Here is a 20,868-nt window from a genome sequence, read left to right as displayed (position 1 = left end):
ATTATATTGGTAGTTTATAACTGCCAAGCAGTAGGTTTTTAATATTTCACCACAAAAATGTGGTGGTCATGGATTTGTTAATTATCCTGATTTGATCATCCAACATGGTAAATATATGTCAAAACATCACTTAGTATCTCATGAATACAAATATACATGTGGCATTTCAAGATAATCTGTAGGATGATTCCTGAAAACTGCTCAGCTCTAGTAGGGAGAGCTTAGTAATGCGCTGACTGGACAGATCAAGGTCAACCTGTTGTCGGTCTTGCCCTCCTTGCCGCTGGTGGCTCTACCTTCCCTTTGATAACAACAAACACCTTGGATTTATCCATCACCATTTTTTCCTTCCTTCCTATCTAATGAGAGGCATTCATGTTTGCCATGGCTTCAGAATATATCCAGAATCTTTCATCCTCTCTGAATATGTTCACTTTCGTATGTGGGTTTGAGACACTGTCATTCCCCTCCTGCCATTGACTTCTGTCATGTGCCTCCTAAAACTATTGTGGAGAACAAATGTGTAGAAATAGCTACTTCCAAATAGTATTTCTCTTTATTTTCTCTAGCCTTGCTCACGGCAACCTCATACATGTTAGGAAGGGAAACAGAGAAGAAAAGCAGCAGCACGTTGGTACATTTATTTTAAAATAATGATGATGAAAACAACAGCTCTCATTTACCCAGGCTGCCTCTCTGACTCTGCCTAAACATGTTTTATGCATTAAGAAATTAAAGTGCATATTAGGGGAGCAGACTCCGTGCTGTTTGGAGCACAATCTCATGGGACACAGGACAAAGCGTGAGTTGTCAAGGGTGCAGGAGTATATAGAGCTTTAAGTACTGCTCAGCTTGGTGGACATGGGAACACAGTGACAGAGGACTAGCCTCCCTAAAGAGTCTGGGTCTATGCCCTTTTGAGTATAAAGCAAACCACAGTGGCAGATCTCTAACACATTGAATGAATCCAAATGTATGATGTCATGCAGTACACTATGTCCGCGATCTCAGCACCTTTAGTCCTCTCGGCCATAAAAATGCCCCTAAAAGAAGGTCCCACATTTCAGGATCCAAAAACACTAGGCTCTCTGTAATCACTTTGGGAACAACATCATTTCATTGCAGTCATAAAACAAACCACCCAAGGATAGGTGTAATAGAAAAGAGAGTATTTCATCTTACTAAACTACACACATGGTGAACTCTGAAGAAGTACCTGTCAGAGAAATAGAAATGATTTACTGAAATATACCCAAGATAAAGTGGCTACCAATAAAACAGTATACAACAAAAATATTAGACTCCATAAAACGATATGTTTATGCCATATAACATATCATGATTAGTAATACACTGCAAATCGAATGGCTTTATATCAGGCAGATCCAGGGAAGAAAAATACCCTCAGGACCTGAGGACCTTGGTAATCTTCAGTTAGCCCAAGGGGGACCGTGTGCCTTACAGGAGAGGAGGGGGTGCTTCTGCCTCTTGTGTTTTCCTTTGTTTCCTATGATTACGGGTATTTGTCCTAATTGTGTAGGGAGCTTTAACAACCCCAAAGCACAGACCTGTCTCTAACTTCTCTTTTAATAAGGAGACTCCATTTATTATCTCAATTTAAGTTCATCTCCACTTCCAGGGGGATGTTAAGAAGTCAACTCACATATTTGGGCAAAATAGGAAGTATAACTGCTATAGGTAGTTTTCTGCCACCATTCAGTTATTCATTTAGATCCTTGGCCAGAATGTGTGAATCAGCCAAGAGCTGTGAGCTGAGTCCTGCCTGCTCAATGCAATCTGTGCCTCCCTCTAACCATTTCTGTTTTGAGGAAAAGGTAGAGACTTCCCAAAGTGAGAACAAAGCAAGAGTATACAAATAGGTCTCAAAACCAGGCTGTCAATCCCCTGCCAGAGCTATCCATGGGCTCTTTATCTTGTTTGGAGGAAAATCCCCACCCCTTTCAAAGTTATTAGGCCTTGTGTGGTATTTTGTTGTTGTTTTTGTTTTGAAAATTTTTATTGATGCAACGTACATAGAGGGACAGAGGGGACCCATCTGCTCTCTCACTCCCTAAATGACTAACAGCTTGGGATAGGGTCCAAGAAGGAAGTTGGGCACTCCATCACTTACCTCACCCAGGACCGCCATTAGCCACACGGTGGCGCCACCCACCAGGCAGCAGCATTTGCTTCCCTCCCCCTCACTTGGGTTGCCGCCAGAGCTGCAGCTCCACCCTGGTTTCTCCTCCTTTCTAAGTTAAGTTTCAGAAAGATCCCTGTTTTTCGGAGAGACGATCTTGAGCCACCCCACACCTCCCAGGAATGTGATAACAAGCCTTCCAGTGAGGGAGTGCGATTTAGGTTCTTTGCAGGGGGAAATATGCATACAGGGGCAAAACTGGAAACCCTTTGATTTTCATGCAGGGCACGTGGAGGCGCGGTCTGTGGCACACACATCCAAGGCTGGGGTTCTTGGGCTTCTAAGGGAAAACAGGAAGGACCCAGGAGAGGTGGAGGGATCTTGGGATAGGCACGGGTGGGGCTGTTTGGGGAAAGGGAATGCCATGGAGCATTATGTATAAAGGGGTGGGTGGGAGCGTGATGATGTCCCAGAGCGCCCTTTGGGGAGTGCCAGTCTACAAAGGCTGGCAGCAAGGCAGGAGCTGGTGGGAGGGGGTGGTCTCAGGAGACCACTGGCCTCTGGGTCAGGACTTCGGTCCGGCCATACCTTCCTGGCCTCAGGAGCTGCCCTGCAGCCTGCCTCTCACAGGTCCGTGGCCAGGATCCATCAGGACTGTAGGCTGACAGTCCCAGCTTTCACACGTGGGCCTGGTTCCTGAGGCTGTGGGCCCAGAGTTGGGTCATGAAGAGTCTTGGGAACCAAAGAAAGGTTCTACAGGTGTCTGGAGGAACGCAGGGATGACAACAGTTGCCCTCTCACGAAAAGCCTTCCCTGCAAAACGCCTAGTCGTGAGCCAGGGCTGGAGCAACCACCGTCACAGACAGGAGCCGCCGTCCACCACATCTGGTCTTTTGAGTTTCCTCTGGGCCATATGAGAAAGGTGGAGATTGTTCAGAGACCCCGGTTTGGCGGAAAGCCTGGGTGCGCAGCCCGCTGAGAGGCTGGGAAGCTCAGGCCCCACGTACTGCTCTGCGGCAGGAACGGTAGGTCGTTATTCCTTCGCAAACGAAGCTATCAAACCGCAGTTTGAGAGGGGGAGCGTGCCCGGTTATGTGTGCTTTCACTCGGCCTACCTAACTCGGGGGGTCCTGGCAGCCACGCGTCCTGTTACAGCCCTGCGTTCACGTGGTCCTGGCTCAAAGGGACTTCTGGCCACTCAGGCAATTCTAAGACTGGCCTTCACCTCCGATTTTGCTCAGCCGCCTCCTCTCTCTCAGCTGGAGTCATCTGGGAACAGGTGCAGGAGCGCTCATCTGGATGAGCCGGAGCCCGCCAGGCCTGTGTCGCTGTGGTGCGGCCGGTATGGCAGGTCCCAGGACGTCTGTCTTCAGTCTGCCTTCAGTCACCGGCTCCACCTGCCGCGTCTTTCCAGATCAGCTTCTCCGAGATGGGTCGCATCTGCGAGTGAGACTCCGTGGGGTTGTGGCAGGCCATGTTAGGCGCGCGCACGGAGCGCCGGCTGTGCGTACTGCGTTCCTGATGTGGGCGAGGCCCTGGTGCATCCTGACGGTTTCTGCAAACCAAGTGCTCCGGGCCTGGGGGTCGGGGACCGACCCGTGCCGGGCCCAAGCTGCTCGTCACCTGGGCGGTCCCCGCCTCAGACGTGGAGGGGTTGCGGGCTGGTTCATCGTGGCGGCCGTCTCCTGGTCCTCCGGGACGGGCTCGCGGGTGACGGCGGGGCCTCCGGCATGTCCGGGGCCCGGGAGCCCACGGCCGCAGCGGCCGCTCCTCTGGTAGGTGTCCGGCGCCCCCGCGGTGTGCGTGTTCGGTGGGCCGAGGCGTCCCGGGGTCCCTCGCCTGCCCGTGTGGTTGGCTTTGTGCGAGGAGTCCCCAAGCCCCGTGCCGCCCCAGGACCCTTCCACCATACACTTGCAGGCCTCTCGTCTCTGACACACACACACGCACACACGCACGATGTCGTCTTCCTAAAGTGGACCGTCACACCCACTGCTGTCGCCGCCGAATTCTGTTACCTCGCGCTTGGCCCACCTGTAACTCCTCAAAGTGATCCTCGCGCCCTGTTTGGATGTTTGCTATCTACTTGTCCGTTGCCTTTGAGCCAGAAAATAAACCCTAGGCAGGGGTTCCGTCTGCTTCTGTGCCCTCGGCACATAGTGGATAGTTAAGAATATTTTTGGGTTGGCTAATAGTTCAGGGATGTGTTGAAAACATTTGTTTCTCCATTTATTTTGTTCTCTGCTTTTAAGTAGAAATAACCTTTAAATTCATACGCTGTGAGGTGCAGCTGCTGCCTGAAATACCCATTTGTTTATGACCTATTTTAGAGGATACACAAAGCTGTCAATTATTACCCTTTTGCCATCTTGCTTATGGTATGATTTCCTGTTGAGGAATCAGTTCTAAATAAACGTGCAATCACTTCTCCAATTGCATTTTCATAGTTTTGGAAAATTGAAATAGTAAAGTGACAGAGGAATAATTATGCAAATAAAGGTGAAAAATCCAAACTACACGAAATCTTTGAAGTGGAGCATCTGTAGGCAATAACCTGACATATTATTGGCATAGCAAGTCTTTTTAAGTTGCGCTTTTTATCCTTTAATTTTCATTTATTTGAAAGAGAAACAAACAGGGATCTTTCCTGGCCGGTTCACTGCCCAAATGCCTACAACAGCCCAGGCTGAGCCAGCAGCCCAGAGTCTCCTACGTGGGTGGCAGGGACCCAAGTGGTTGAGCCATCCGCTGTCTCTTAGTGTGTGTGTTAGCGTGAAGCGGGGCTGGGACTTGAACTCAGCTACTGTGCCATGGGGTGCAAGTGTTCTTAGCATCATCTCAACTACTTTGACAACGCCTGCCCCAAGGTGCTTGTTTGGGTGCAGTCACTCCTGGGTGCTAGAATTAACAAAGACTCACCAGCCAGGTGTGTGTTTAAGCTTCAGTCAATCTGTTAGGCACTTTGGGAATAACAGAGGTGCCAAAGGGTTTGCAATTAAGTTGTGGAAATGCAGCATATATTAAAATGCTAAAAATAGGCAAATTTCAGATAATAGTAAATGGGGGACAAAGACTCACAGTCATGGTAGGCTGAGATTGTGAAATGGAAGTGGGATAAAAGGTAGAACTGAAGGCCATCTGTGATTTCAGTAAGTACATGAAGGTAGAGCATTTCAGATGTGGGTACGATTGCACACATAGCAGCACACATACAGGCCCCGTAATGAAAGGGAGGGCTTCTGTACATAGAAGGAAAGAAGCTCTGACCACGTGGCTGTGGTGGTCAGCGTGTAGTTTAGGTACCAGAAAACGTTTTTCTGAAATTGTCCACCATAAGAGTGAAAATATAAGTCATATTTAAATTGTGGTTGGCAAGAAACACATTAGTTTTTATTATAAAATTGAGCCTATTTGGATAGTTTCTTTAGCATATGAAAACATATTTGTCACCTCTGACAGAGAATCTGAATTAATAAAAATACATAACACTTTAGGGAAGTGTTTGTGCTTTCCTTATCATGAATTTTGTAAGTCACAGGCAAAGCAAGTTAAATAAAACATGTAGATGAACTGTGTGAACCACTTTCTTCTAATGAAAAAAACTGGAAGAAAACATTTAAGAATCTTAATAGGTACATAGGAATATCTTCAAAGCTTTTGCTTAAATCTAGTTTGTGTTTGGCAAGGAAAACAAAAATATAACCTGAGGTATAAAGTATTCTTGGCATAATATGTTACTTGCAAATCTGAGGTGCAGCTACTATGGTTCTCTGATATGAAACCCAAAAGCACTCCAGAGGGAGAATTCTGTTGTCCTTATAACCAGCATAGAACAGAAATAGCTAATAGCTAATATCTAATACTGAAACTGGACGCAGTTACAAGATTTGGCACCATTCCTTAAGGTGTAGGGTTTTACGTGACCTGACTTGCTGCATTCATATAACTAGTTCATGCAGATGGGAGTGTAACTCTGCTACAAACACATGTAACTTCTATTTTATGCATGAGAATATTTTTTTTCTAACTCATAATTACAGTAAACAGACACCTATTGTCTTTTACAAACACAAAATTCTGGTGTGTATAACCAGCTTCAGGGTAGAACAACAGGTGACTTTTGTAAAAATGTGCTTTATTAAGGTATGTGGCTGTACCTGGATATTAATTTAAGCAGCAGAACACATACCATGCATCACACTGTTTGCTGACATATTTTAAAATAAATTTTAAATTTTAAAATAAAAGGTATCAGTATAAAAGATTATGTGTGTTTTCTAGAAGCCAGCACTATGTCTGTACTTAAAGTTTCATGTTGGGTGGTGATAATTATTCCAGTAAAAAATACTGTCAGTTTCAGATGGAAACACTAAGGAGAGTAGGTCCCGTCCCCTCTTTGGAAAATGTCCGTAGCTTAGGATAAAGGCTGTGCTCTCTGACAGATGAGCACGTATGTTACGTGGGACCAGAGCTTTGGGAGACTGAAGTTGAGATGCTGACTTTCCACATTGACTTGAGGGACAGTTAGCTTCATGGAGAAGTGGCATTTAGTTTTACTCAGAATAACAATCAAGGTGAAGATTGGAGTGAGAAAATTTTGTCTTTGCACTGAGTTGTGTCAAAAGAAAGAAATGGGAAAACATATTTCTCACAGTCAAAAGTAGAAATAAAAATGTATATTTATAATCCATTATGGAAGCTTTAAGGGCTAGATTAAAGCACAAATCATAGTAAAGCTAGCATGCAAGTGGAGACCATTGATACTGTTTCGATCAAAAGTGATCTAGAGTGTTCTTGGAAGTTTAATCTGTAAACAAAGTGACATTCAGAGTGGAGGCAAATAACAGTGTGTGGGAATAACTCGTTTATTCACTTACCCATGCAGTGTGCTGTGTTTGCAGTACAATTCTTGGAGGAGAGGAAGACTTAAATGATCCTTGTACAGCTGATTGTGGAGAAAGAAGTCCAAAGATAGCCACAAAGTAAGTGTATATAAATATTGTGTGTATATATATGCACGTACGTACACATATATATGTATACATTAAAAAGTTAGCATTATCATTTTTGAAAAAAAAAAAAAAACCCTAAAGATGCAAAAAGAATGATTTGGGAGTACAGTTTCTTTGTGGATGGGTCTTTTTCTGTTTATAACAAAAATAACAGACTTGTTGGCTTAAAAACAAATGCAGTTTATTTCTTAAAATTCTGGACACTGGAAGTCCAGGATTAAGGTGCCAGCAGACTTACTATTGAAGAGAGTCTGCTTCCCAGGAAGCTACCATCTTGCTGTAACCTCATATGTCGCAAGAAGCAAAACAGATCTCTGGGGGCACCTTTGGAAAGGGCACGTACCCATCATGAGGTCTGCGCACTCCTGACCTCATTGCCTATCAGAACCCTCAGCTCTAAGTGCTGTCACATTGGGAATTAAGTTTCCACTAGAGGAAGGTGCACTTGGGCAGTGTGTGTGTGTGTGTGTGTGTGTGTGTTAGATGGTGACTGAAAATTTAAAAAAGATGATGAAAAAATTATGCAAAACTTACTTTACCAGCACAGGTAACGAATTGGCTGTTATTAGAAGGTGATGGGAAGGGAGATGTGAAGGTTATAGATAGAGTGACACAATCACGAAAAATTGGAAAAATGAAGAGATGATTGTGGTGTGGAAATGGTCTTTGTTTTAGACACTGCTCCACTTGTATTAGGGCATGTGAATACTCGTCAGCTATTTTAAATTTTAGGCAAGGAACTTCTGGCAAAGATGGAGTAATATTGATGAAATTTATCCTATTACCAGAATGAAAGCTAAATACAAATAATGACAGTCGTCTGAGTACACTGGGCATCAGGTAGTCGAGGGCGGTGATCCCAGAGGAGTACGGGGGTGTATGTTCAGTATGCCAGGGGGAACAGGTATCCACAGTAAGATCCCCGTGTGGCTTGGTACACTGCCTGATGAACTGCAGCTTTGATCTGTGGAGTCTCCTGTGAACACGGTTCTTTCTGTTAGGAGCTGCTACGGGTAACTGGGGACCCCGGTGTGGGGGTGGGATGCTGGGAAGTCTTTGTGGTTGTTCAGGGCCTACCCACGCTTTAGAGCCCCTGCCCACCGGAGCCCTGCTCATGTCTCAGTAGTGGTGAGTGGGTAAGAGATTCCTATAGGCAGGGCTTCCTCTCCTCTCCCGTTGCCGGCACCTGGCCAGGTACAGCCAGGGGAAAGGGACTCTTCGGAGTTGTTGTAGCCTTGTAGCACTTGCTGTTTGGGTGGGGGCTGAGGCAATCCCAGCTATTGCCAGGAAAAAAAAAAAAAAAAAAAAAAACAGCATGACCCTTCTTCTGGCTGGCTGCAGGTTTCTGCTGCAGCAGGGTGGGAGGAGGGGAGAGAGGCGCACAGCCTCTGTGTTTGTTTGTTTATTTATGTTTCTCTTCCCACCTCTGCTGTCCCAGAGGGCTCCTGTGGAACTTCAAAGCAGTTCACCAAGCTCCCCCTGCTGTCATGCACAGCACTATGTGCCCATGCATTCTGCTCTCACCTGGTCTGCCAGGGCCAGTGTTCTCCCCAGGCCCAAGCTGCTGCTGCTGCTGCTGTGTTTTTTCCCCCAATTTATTCTATTTTTAAAAATCTGACCTCAATGCTGTTAGTGTGATCAAAAACAAAGCAAGTCTGAGAAACTGTCACAGATCTGATGAGGGTAAGATGAGATATAACATGCTATTCAGTATGGGATTCTGAAATAGAAAAAACATAAAAGCTACCAAATTCAAAAAAGTGTAGGTATTAGTTGATAGTAATGTTGTGATACTCATTCCTTAGGTGGGGTAAATATACGATAATATTGTTAACAACAGAAAAAAACTGGATGAGGGGTTAAAGGAACTCTATTTTTGCAAACTTTCTGTAACTCTAAAACTGGATAGTTTTATTTAAATAACAATAATTTAACTTATGAAAGTTAAAAACAGACAAGTCAGCTAGTCAAAACTGAACCAGATATTAAATGAGCAATATTGAAACAAGTAACAGGATCCTTTATGTTCAAGTAGTTAGGAAGAAAGTTTAATATGTTAGATACGCATACAAAATATGTAAAATGAGGCAAACTAATGGACATAAAGTTAAGAATATCTGAGATAACAAATTCATTAGAATTAATGATAGATAAGACTGGAGAATAAAAGATGAACAAATTTGAAAACATAGCTTTACACTCTGGCCTCAGAATCAGTCTTAAAGGCATTCCGATCTGGCTGAAAAGCCCATGAGAGTATTTCAGGCATGGAAAGCCAAGACACTCAGGCAAAAAAAAAAAAACAAACAAAAAAAAAAACACCTAAATGAAAGATCTCTGTGAGATCCCAGTGGAAAGAGCAGGTCTTCAAAGAAGGAGGTGCCTTTCTCTGAAGGGAGGAGAGAGGAGAGAACCTCCACTTTGACTATGACCTTGTCTAAACAAGATAAGAGTCGGAGAACTCAAGGGGCTTCCATAGCCTTGGAAACTCATGACTGGAGCATGGGGAGATTACTGAGGCCATAAACAAGAGTGTCAATTTGTAAAGTCAACAACAGGAGTCACTGTGCACTTACTCCTCATGTAGGATCTCTGTCCTTAGCGTGCTGTACATTGAGACTTAATGCTATAACGAGTACTCAAACAGTATATTTCACTTTGTTTTTCTATGGGGGTGCAAACTGTTGAAAGCTTTACTTAATGCATACTAAACTGATCTTCTGTAAAAAAAAAAAAAAAAAAAAAAAGAAATTATCAATTCCCAACTTGACTCTCACTGGGATTAAACATGACAATAGGTCTGATCTGATTTCATCATCACTTAAAAAAAATCATCTATTATTTTTCACTTTATGTTTCTGTGTGGGAGCAAACAGTTGAAATCTTTACTTAATGTATGCTAAACTGATCTTCTGTAGATAAAGAGAATCGAAAATGAATCTTGATGTGAATGGAAGGGGAGAGGGGAGGGTTGCGGGTGGGAGGGACGTTATGGGGGGGAAGCCATTGTAATCCATAAGCTATACTTTGGAAATTTATATTCATTAAATAAAAGTTAAAAAAAAAGAAAACATAGCTTTAGAAACTTTTCAAATGAAACAAAAGTAATTCAGAAACATGAATAGAGCATCAAATAAATAGAATAATTTCAAGCAGTATAATGTATTTATGTGTTTGTATATATAAATTGTATACACATCTGTAATTCAGTTTTTTGCAGTTTGTTAAAGATGTAACTTGTAGTGTTTTGTTTTGTTTTGTTTTGTTTTTGTAAGGGAAAGGGTTTATTGGGGAACACCCTACAGACCGGAGTGAAGGGGTGGCGAAGGAAAAAGAGAGAAGGAGACTGTGAGAGAGAGACACAGGAGGGAGAAGAGAGAGGAGAGAAGCCAAGAGAGCACAGGAGAGAAGGGCCAAGAGCCAAGAGCCCAGAGGAGGAGGCTAGAGAAAGGAACTGAGAGAGAGCAGGAGAGAAGGGCCAAGAGAACACGTGTGCAGGAAGAGGCCCTTTTAAAACTTCACCTGAGGGTGGGCAGGGAAGCAGGAGCAGCGAATCCCATTAGGATGGGGGTGGAGCCTGGCTCAGGTAGCTGGGCCATGTGGCCACCTGGCTACAACTGCACCAGTTTCCTAACATTCCCCCCTTTTGTTTTTTATAAAGCAGGGTTTGCATGGGGTTATATTAGTCCCAAAAGTCCAAGAGGGGAAGAGGGACGATGATCTGTCTTTAGAGCTACTTCCTGCTGACATGGGGCGATGAGGTACTCTTCGCTGGCATGGGGAGATGTCTCAAGTTGCTGTCTCCTGGGTGGGGAGCCGAGTAAATCTTTGTAGCAGCATGTGGTGGACCACCTGGTTGTTGAAGGCCTTTGTTTGTTCCATTATAGCCTGCTGTAAACATTTAGACATTATAGTATAAAAGACAGGGTGAGAATAGTAACAAATGATCCTAAGAGTAGCATTAACCAGGTAATAAGAGGATTTTATAGAGAGGAAATGGAGGGGGTCTCTGGACCCTTGTGGGGACAGTTTGATGGATGTAGCTTAAAGCTGATTCCAGCCAAGACTGGGAAAAAGGCCACTAACTTTTGCAGATAGTGGGATTTCTCTGTAGAGAAATTCTGAACAATCATACAACATTAAGTGGGGAAGAGGACCATCAGTACACACGGGTTGGGAGTAGAGCCATTGGTAGTAGAGTAGAGGTTATGGTTACAAAGGAATAAGGCTCAAGTGGGCTAGATACAGAGGACAGAGTTGTTATTAGAGGAGCTAAGAAAGGTGCTGTCTAAGCTACAAATAAGTTTTCTGATTGAGAGGCAAATAGAACCTGACAGAAGGGGCTTGATAATAATCAGGTGGGCTTTAAAGTCTTGTAAATTATGAGGCCCAGACTTATCTATCTCCTCATAGGGTACATCCTACAGGAGGTGTGAACCTCCTTGGGGAAGGCACCCTGTTGACTTCTATTACCTAGCTGGCCTGGGAGGAGAGCTGGCCAGGTAAAGGCAAGTGGCAGCTCCAACAGGAAATATACAGTTCTGCCTGCAATGTTACTGGCCCTACTTGGCCATTTCCTCAGTTGCAGTGGTCACTTTGAAAGCTGGGCCGAGTGAAGGGCTTTTCAGCTTAGAGCCAATAACATCTGTGGCTCTGACCTGGGCGTCCTTCGACTCCAGGGCAGGTCCATTTCCAGTGATCCAACTCTTGGCAGAGCTGCCAGGGCTCTTCACCAGCTGACTTCTGCTGAAGCCCAGGCTTACCACATCGAAAGCCACTGCAGTGGACTGGCCTGTTGGGTCTCCTTGAGGGCAGATCACTGTACAGAGCAGCCATTAACAGGCCTGCCACCCATTGCTTCTGATGCCTAGCTTTCTTTTCCTCCTGGTTTTTGTTAAAGAAGACCAGAGGATGCAAGTCAAGGGGGTGCTCAAGTCCCATCTCTAATCTTCAGTGACCTAAACTAGAAGTCTGTAGTCACAGGCATGTTCTGTAGTAGTTTATGTTGAGGCAGACAATGCCCATGAGGAAAACTATATTCTCACTTTAAAACTTTCTTTCCCTTTGTTCTGAAAGGGAGGTTTTCCTGTTTACTGTTTACCTCGCTGATGGCGAAGTAAATCTAGCTAAGAAATTATAATTTAAGCTCTTATTTTGGCTATGCTATTACAGAAATGTGTTAGCCATCTCTTTTATAAGATTTAAAATCAAATTTTGCATCTTGGAGATTCCTTCATAATAGAATTAGTTTCCTACCTCAAAGAGAACAGAGAAATGAAAGAACAAGTTTGGCTTAGACTAGAGAAATAGGGGTTCCAGTCCCAGATTGCTTACTGACAATAGCAATATCACATGAAAACTTAGAAATCAGTTTTAACCATTAGATAACAACTTAAGAAAACATTTACCAGAAGGCCCAATGCCTTCCATAAATACTAATACATATATTTGGAAACATCTCTTAAATATCTAACATGATGTAGCTTGTTTAACCAGCAAATTTCAGCACAAGCATATAAAATGTTTTTAGTTTTTTTTCTATCAACAAGTTTAAAACATGATACAGAGATTCAGGTCACACGAATTAAAATATATCTTTGAATTATTTTAGCTGTTTAAATTATGGACAATCTTATCTATAAGCCAATTAAAATAAAATTCTTAGTAAATTTTCCCATGTAGACATATAATATGTATACACATACAACATAACAGATAGAACAATAAAGCAGTTTTAATAGCTTTTTTAAAAATCTAACTCCTGTTTGTAAATTACCAATTGATTTGACTTACTTTTTGTTTTAGTAACCTCAGCTAACCATATGTTCTCGCAGTTGGTACCTTTAATATATTATCGGCTTCATCTGTTTACAGAGTCATCCCAAAGTATTGAATACAATGCATGTGGCTGGAAAAAGTTCATCAGAACCTATAGGAAGACAGCTAAACACAGAACCAACAATGCTTTAGTTTTATGAGCAACAAATCTGATATACCAAACTGTGGATGACAAAAGACTTTAAGCTGCCACATTTAAAATTATAAACTCATTAACCAACAAGAGGCATTTGCTTACTGCACACAGTATTTCTGAAAGCACCTGTAGGATTTTACAAAGCACGTAACTCTTTTAGGCCTCTGGGGCTTTTTCATTAAGATAACCATTATGTCTAGTAACACAAGATTATTAGACTTTTTAATTCTCAGACATTTGTATTAGTGCCATTTTATATTATAGAAACTTAAAATTTAGCACCACTTCACATCTTGACAGTACTTTTAATATAATCCAAATAGCCTGATTAGTTGCTGTCTCTACAAGATGAGAGACATAGGTCCTTCAATTTTTTCAGTTGGGCCCGAACTGAAAAAACCAAAGTCCAAAATTTACTGGAAATTTCAGAGTCCAAATTCTTTGAAACTTTGATTTTTGATTTTTGAATGCCTGTCAAGAATGTCAAGAAGGCTCAAAATCCAAAATATCTGGTTGGAATAAAATTTAACATTATAGACCAAATTGGATCATTGTTACAAGGTAATTATTTAAATGTCTGAAAATAAGCACATATTTAAATAACCCATGGCTCTTAATAAAAATTTAGCTGTTTTTAAACAATTAGAATTTAACAGACATCAAGAGAATATAATAGATTACTTTAACACATTGCTTTTTTTTATTTATTTTTTATTTATTTATTTTTTTTTTTGACAGGCAGAGTGGACAGTGAGAGAGAGAGACAGAGAGAAAGGTCTTCCTTTTGCCGTTGGTTCACCCTCCAATGGCCGCCGCGGCCGGCGCGCTGCGACCGGCGCACCGCGCTGATCCGATGGCAGGAGCCAGGAGCCAGGTGCTTTTCCTGATCTCCCATGGGGTGCAGGGCCCAAGCACCTGGGCCATCCTCCACTGCACTCCCTGGCCACAGCAGAGAGCTGGCCTGGAAGAGGGGCAACCGGGACAGAATCCGGCGCCCCAACCGGGACTAGAACCCGGTGTGCTGGCGCCACTAGGCGGAGGATTAGACTAGTGAGCCGCGGTGCCGGCAACACATTGCTTTAACAGAGAATCAGATTTTAATTCTATGTCAAAAAGAAACAGATTAGTGTATTTGTGATGTTTTCCATCTGCCAATGTCCTTGATTTACATTTTGAGATAAACTGTTAAAAATCTCCAAATTAAGATTAAGGTAATGCATCAAATTTCACCCTGAGTTACTTTAAACAGTGTTGAACTATTTTTACAGACAGTTTATAAACTAACCCAAATAGTTTTTATAGAATATAACATGTTGAGTATACAAAAGTTTACATTTAGACAACTTATTTTATTCGCCTTTACCCAATTTAAATTAGCAGTACACCCAAATGACTTAGGATGCTGATATATTTTTATTTGAATTTAATTGAAATTAAAATTGCATTCATCTAAGACAAGTACTAATTACCCATTGCTGTTTCATTGAGTACTGATTACCCAGAAACCTGTTAAAATAAATTGCAAAATAAGTTCAGCATTTTACAAAGCAATAGTTTCAAAGGTAGTGGTATTCTAGATTTAAAGAAAAATTACAGTGAGCCAGGTCCACGCAGGAAATCTGATTTTCCTGTCTGGCTTGTTCATGATAAAACAAAGAGCCCTTAGAAGGGTGGGATACCTAATTTGTTTCTCAATAAGCAGGGAGCCCAAAAGGATGGGACTACCATTCCCTTGCTATTCTTATGCTAAGACTGGGACAAGAGAGGGACAGAAGACCAGTTGGAGACCATGGAGACTGCCATTCCCAAACCAATAAGACAGAGGTAGTAGAGTTTGGGCTCTGAGATAAAGAATTCCTAGGTGGGAGGGGGAGATACAGTGAGTGGGGGTAGGAGCTAGGGAGGAGATACACGTGGGCAGAGAATGGCTCTGAGGAATAGATAAGCAAGGGGCTTAAGAGAGGATGGAAGAGACTGCAGTGGAGGTGGGAGCAGAGGTTGACCCCGCCCCCTGGAATTAGATGGGAGGGGGAGGTGAGGATGCAGCCAGGGCTGGAGCCAATGGTGGACTCTGCATCTGCTGTGTGGGAGATAATGGCGCTGGAACTTCAGCCACTGAGGCCTCAGGAGGCGGCTGAGCCGGTGCCTGTAGATTGGAGCAATAAGGAGGTTCATCTGCAGGATCAAAGGCAGTTGTGGTAGTGGTGGGAACAGGAGCAGGGCAGAAGAAAGGATTTTTTGCTCAGGCTTCTGCCCCCTAGTGTGAATTTTGGAGACCAGAAGTACACAGGGAAGGTTTAGTTCAAAGATAGGAAAAGACTTGAACGTATGGAATCTCCTTCCATTTTCCTGAAGGCTCACGGAAGTGATAAAGAACTTGAATGATAAAGATCTTGAATGTTATCAGGGTCAAACTACTCCCACTTTCGATCCCTCAGGGCCAAATGTGCCACCATGGAGGGGCCGCTTTTGATGGCTGGGGCCAATTTGAGAGGGACCATCAGACAGAACGCGGTTAGAGACAAGTTCCCATTGCAACCTGTAGAGTCAGACCCGTGGACTGCAAGCGTCTTCACATCCCAGCTATCTGACTAGCGAGAGAATATGGGAGCAGAAGGCGGGGTCGTCACCCAAGCACCCGCTGGAGCCCAGGGCCTGGCCTGTAAAGAGGCAAACAGAGATGGAGTCGTCACTCACACCCACTGTTGCCGGGACACAGTGTCCGTAGAGGCTAAAGGCCTTAAGTAGAAGTAGGAGTGGTGGCTAGAGTCCAGTGCTACGACCTTTACGAGAGTAGTCAGGCGAGTATCCGACAGTAGACACCACTCAAATAGCAGTCGCCGTGAGAGCTTCCCGTTCTGCGTCTTACCTCAAAATTTGGAAGGCCAATGTGTGGATGGAGATCGCAGACATTCAGTGGCTTGGAAAGAGTTCTGGAGGTGTGCTTGGTGACCGGCAGAAATCCAGGACCCCAGAACACTGGGGGACACTGGATTACCAATATGAGGCTATCCGAGTCACGGCACCAATGTTATATCTTAATGTTAGCTGTCGCAAAGCACACCGGACACTGGAGTAAGGGAAAGGATTTATTGGGGAACACCCTACAGACCGGAATGAAGGGGTGGTGAAGGAAAAAGAGAGAAGGAGACTGTGAGAGAGAGACAGAGGAGGGAGAAGAGAGAGGAGAGAAGCCAAGAGAGGCCGAGAGAGAGCAGGAGAGAAGGGCCAAGAGCCAAGAGCCCAGAGGAGGAGGCTAGAGAGAGGAACCGAGAGAGCAGGAGAGAAGAGCCAAGCTAACTTGTAATTTTCTTCATGTTTCTTGCTATTAAAATTTCTTCAGATTCCTAGGATTTGTTTGCCCATGATTTTCATCACATTTGGTGTGGGTTTTTTTTGCATATTATTTTCACATATGTGTTTTCCACCTGCCTTCTTCACTTCTTTAGTAACTCTCTCTAGAGAAAACAGATGCATCGCCATGAGGCAGCCTAATTGGGAGGACCACAGAGTGAGTTTGGAAGTAGACTTCCTAAGGCCTGCCCATCCCAAAGCAATTTGGGAGCAGATCCTCTTCCAGCCAAGCCTTCAGTTGAAGCCATAGTCGCAGCTGAGACTGTGGCTACCATCTCAAGAATGATTTTGAGATAGGCACACCATCCAATCTTTATCCACTTTCCTGACTCATGCAAACTAAGAAGTAATACATTTTTGATGTTTTAAGCCACTAGATTTTGGGGTAATTTTGCTCCTAGGCAATAGTCAAATATTACATTGACAAAGGCATAAAATTGAAAAGAAACCAGATGGAGAAAATAACAAAACACATTAAGATTACAACAGACTTTTAATCAGAAACCATGTAATCTAAAAGGCAGTAGAAAAGCATTATTTTTAAGTACAGAAAGGGGGATACCTGTTAACAAAGAACTGCATGTGCAGTGAAAATATGTTTCAAAAGTTAAGGAAAATGAAAAAAGATGTGAGATAAGATAACTAAAATAATCACCAGCAGAGCAGTGTTACAAGGAGTGTGCAGATCATCTTTAGAGAAGGAAGTAATTCCAGAAGAGAATAAACCTACATGAATAAATGGGGGTCTGTAAAGTGGAATGACGGTTGTCAGAAATGGAAACTGCCTGGCGAAACACGAAGATGTTTTGTTTTTTAAGCTCTTTAAAATACGAACTATTTAAAGCAAAAATAATAGTGTGTTTGGGTATTTGTGATACAAATAAGTGTTAATTTTAGAACAATAAAAATACTACAATAGGAGAAAAAAATGGAAGCATACTATAGAAAATTCCTTGTACTATAAATGAATTCCATAATAAAGTTGGGATATTTATGATGAGTTAACGATTTCTAACATAGGCCTTAAGCACTCAATAGAGCATACAGTTGCATAATAATGTTCTTACATACATATCATAGAGTTACAGCTAGTAAGTCAAAAGTGGAGTTAAAATACTTTTTTGAAAACTGCTTATTAAATTCAGAAAAAGAAGGAAAAGTCAACACAGAATTGAATGAACAGAAAACCAAAGAAAAAAGATAAAATTAGGTCTAATCACATCAATAGTTACACTAAACATAAATGGCTTATATACTCCAATAAAAAGACAAAGATGTGTAGATCATAAATTCAATTAGGTGCTAATTATTGAAAATATGTATCATGTTAACATTAATCAAAAATATACTAGCTATATTAAATGCAAAATATATTTCAGAATAAATAATATTAAAAGAACAAAAACTTATTTCATAAGAGAATCAATTACTTAAAAAGATGTAAGAATCTTTAATATTAATTCAGCTAATAAAAGAGCTTCAGGATGCATGTAAAGTTTATAGAACTGAAATAAGAATAAAATAATCAAAAAGTACAAGAGAGCTCAAAAGTGCTGTTTTGGTCTTTGTGGGAGCAAAAACACAGAGTACAATTAGGAACATAAAATTTTACTAACATTATCAAATCATGTTTGACTATAGAACAGTTAGATCAACATTAGAAATGTACGTTATTTTTTGGGGGGGGACTATTGATTATTTACCAAAATAGATCACATTGTAAACCATCAAGGTCTCAAGAGATATAAAAAGACAGTAGCATGCAAAGTATATTCAATATAAACACTGGAATTAAATTTCAAATAGTAACAAAATGTAAACCTAAAGTATCCAAATATGTGGAAAGTTAATGTGCTTCAGAGTAACCACTGAGGTTTTAGAAGAAATCTAAAGATAAATTAGAAAATTGTCTAAACATTTTAAAAGCAAGCAGTTCATATTAAAATGTGTGGGTTGCAACAAAATCAGTACTTAGAATAAGAAAATTTGTAGCACACTATAAAAGAAGATGTAGAATAAATTATAATAGGTTATATTCTAAGAAGTAGTACAAATAAATATAAAAACAGAAATTGTAGAGACAAACCAATGAGACTAAAGAAGGATCTTTGTGAGATTTATAAAATTATGAGACCTTATCCAGACTGGTTAGAATTAAAGAGAGAAAACAAATTAATAATGCCAGGAATTAAATGTGAAATCAGAATCTACAGCTATTAAAGAATAATAAATAAATGATCAAGTTTAATCAAAAAATTGAGAACTGTATAATAGTATAAATATGTAGATATATAGATGTAGCTATTCCCTGAAAATCTCAAAATGTCAGAGCTTACTCAAGAAGAAATATTTGGGGCAGGTGCACTGGCATAGTGTGTACAGCTGGTCCCTGTGGCACCAGCATCTGATATAGGCACTGGTTGGAATACCAGATGCTCCACTTCCAATCCAGCTCCCTTCTGATGTGCCTGGGAAAGCAATGAAAGATGCTGTAGTGATGGGACCCCTGGACCCACGTGGGAGACCCACAAGTTTCTGGCTTCGACCTCGGCCAACCTCAGCCTCTGTGGCCATTTCAGGTGTGAACCAGCACATGGAAGACTGACCATCTGTGTGTGTTTGCGTGTCTGTATAACTGTGCATTTCAAATAAATAAATAATCCTTTAAAAGGAAAAAAAAAAAAAAAGAACTAAGTCAAGTAATTGAAATGGCCCTAAACCTATTAAAGCAATTAAATTTATGGTTAAAAGTATTTCTAAAACGGAAACCAGAAAAATAATGACTTTATTAGTGAATTTTACCAAATATTTAAATAAGAAATAATTCTACAGAAACTTTACCAGAAAATTCAGAGGAACAAAACCTTCCCATTCAACTCTATATGGCCAGGCTTACTCTAGTACAAAAGCAAGACAAATATCTTAAAGCTAGACATTGTTATCCATAAAAAATATGGTTGGTTAAAAAATTCTTAATAGGATGTCCTAACAGCACTATGGCCTCAGAATCAGCCCTTAAGACATGCGGATCCGGCTGAAAAGCCCATGAGAGTATGTCAGGCATGGAAAGCCAAGACACTCTGGGGAAAAAAAAAAAAAAACCTAAACGAAAGATCTCCATGAGTGAGATCCCAGTGGAAAGAACGGGTCATCAAAGAAGGAGGTACCTTTCTCTGAAGGGAGGAGAGAACTTCCACTTTGACCATGGCCTTGTCTAAATATGATCAGAGTCGGTGAATTCAGGGGGCTTCCATAGCCTTGGCAGCTCATGACAAGAGCCTAGGGTGATTACTGAGGCCATAAACAAGAGTGTCAATTTGTTAAGTCAACAACAGGAGTCACTGTGCACTTACTCCTCATGTAAGATCTTTGTCCTCAGTGTGCTGTACATTGAGATTTAATGCTATAACTAGTACTCAAACAGTATTTTTCACTTTATGTTTCTGTGTGGGAGCAAACTGTTGAAATTTTTACTTAATATATGCTAAACTGATCTTCTGTATATAAAGAGAATCGAAAATGAATCTTGATGTGAATGGAAGGGGAGAGGGAGTGGGAAAGGGGAGGGTTGCGGGTGGGAGGGACGTTATGGGGGGGAAGCCATTGTAATCCATTGTAATCCATAAGCTGTACTTTGGAAATTTATATTCATTAAATAAAAGTTAAAAAAAATTCTTAATAGGAATGTAAGTATCGTTTAACAGTTGGAAATCTGTGTTAATCACCATTTTTAAAATTGGTAATGTAAAACTGATCATCTCAATAGGCAAACAAATATCATTAGTTACGATCTGACTTTCATTCCTTATAAATCCTCAGCAAACTAAAAATAGAGGAACTTCATTAGTACCTATTTGGTGTTGGCAACCAGCCTAGTTATCCTTGTACTTATTATTAAAGGGCATTTTTTCTCATGAAATCTAGAATAAAGCATGAGTACTATCAACAATTTAGTTCATCACTGTCTGTTCACACAGTACAATAGGCAACAACAGTGACAACAAGAAGTGATCCAGATTAGAAAGTGAGAAGCAAAACTCTCACTGCTCATAGAAAATCTGAGGGTCGGCCAGCGCTGTGGCTCACTAGGCTAATCCTCCGCCTGCATCGCTGGCACACCGGGTTCTAGTCCCAGTCGGGGCGCCGGATTCTGTCCCGGTTGCTCCTCTTCCAGTCCAGCTCTCTGCTGTGGCCCGGGAAGGCAGCGGAGGATGGCTCAAGTGCTTGGGCCCTGCACTCGCATGGGAGACGGAGAGGAAGCACCTGGCTTCAGATTGGCGCAGCACGCCAGCCATAGCAGCGATTTGGGGGGTGACCCAACGGAAGGAATACCTTTCTCTCTCTCTCTCTCTCACTGTCTAACTCGTCCTGTAAAAAAAAAAAAACAACCA

At 42.0% G+C, this 20,868-nt stretch overlaps 1 long non-coding RNA gene across 1 annotated transcript in view; it reads left to right on the top strand.

The window, feature by feature from the left end:
• Window positions 1-2,625: 2,625 nt before the first annotated feature.
• Window positions 2,626-20,868, top strand: part of LOC127490661 (uncharacterized) — a 135,924-nt gene continuing 117,681 nt past the window's right edge. The window contains exon 1 of the long non-coding RNA XR_007918925.2: window positions 2,626-7,119. This is a non-coding gene — a long non-coding RNA (uncharacterized lncRNA). The remainder of the gene's footprint in view (window positions 7,120-20,868) is intronic.

Source organism: Oryctolagus cuniculus, chromosome 6 (assembly GCF_964237555.1).
Source record: "Oryctolagus cuniculus chromosome 6, mOryCun1.1, whole genome shotgun sequence".
Taxonomy (NCBI): Eukaryota; Metazoa; Chordata; class Mammalia; order Lagomorpha; family Leporidae; genus Oryctolagus; species Oryctolagus cuniculus.
The sequence above is the reverse complement of the archived record's forward strand: the minus strand, read 5'-3'. Positions and strand labels throughout refer to the sequence as shown.